Below are 209 nucleotides of genomic sequence, written 5' to 3'. Positions count from 1 at the left end.
CTGCGGGGTGGCCAGGTTAACGACGAAAAGTGATTGTCTTCTACACACCCGTAGCTACCATTTGTGGTCTGGTGGAAGCTCGAGAACCTTCTAGAAGACCCACAATGTCACAAAGCTCACGCTGCTACGTACTTTTGTCCAGGGTCAGAGTGATGCTCACTTCTTGATCTCCGCAACAAAAAATCGTCTGTGAAAAAAAAGATATGCTC

The sequence above is a fragment of the Plasmopara halstedii genome (assembly GCF_900000015.1).
Source record: "Plasmopara halstedii genome assembly, contig: Scaffold_555, whole genome shotgun sequence".
Taxonomy (NCBI): Eukaryota; Oomycota; class Peronosporomycetes; order Peronosporales; family Peronosporaceae; genus Plasmopara; species Plasmopara halstedii.
Note: the sequence above shows the minus strand (reverse complement) of the source record.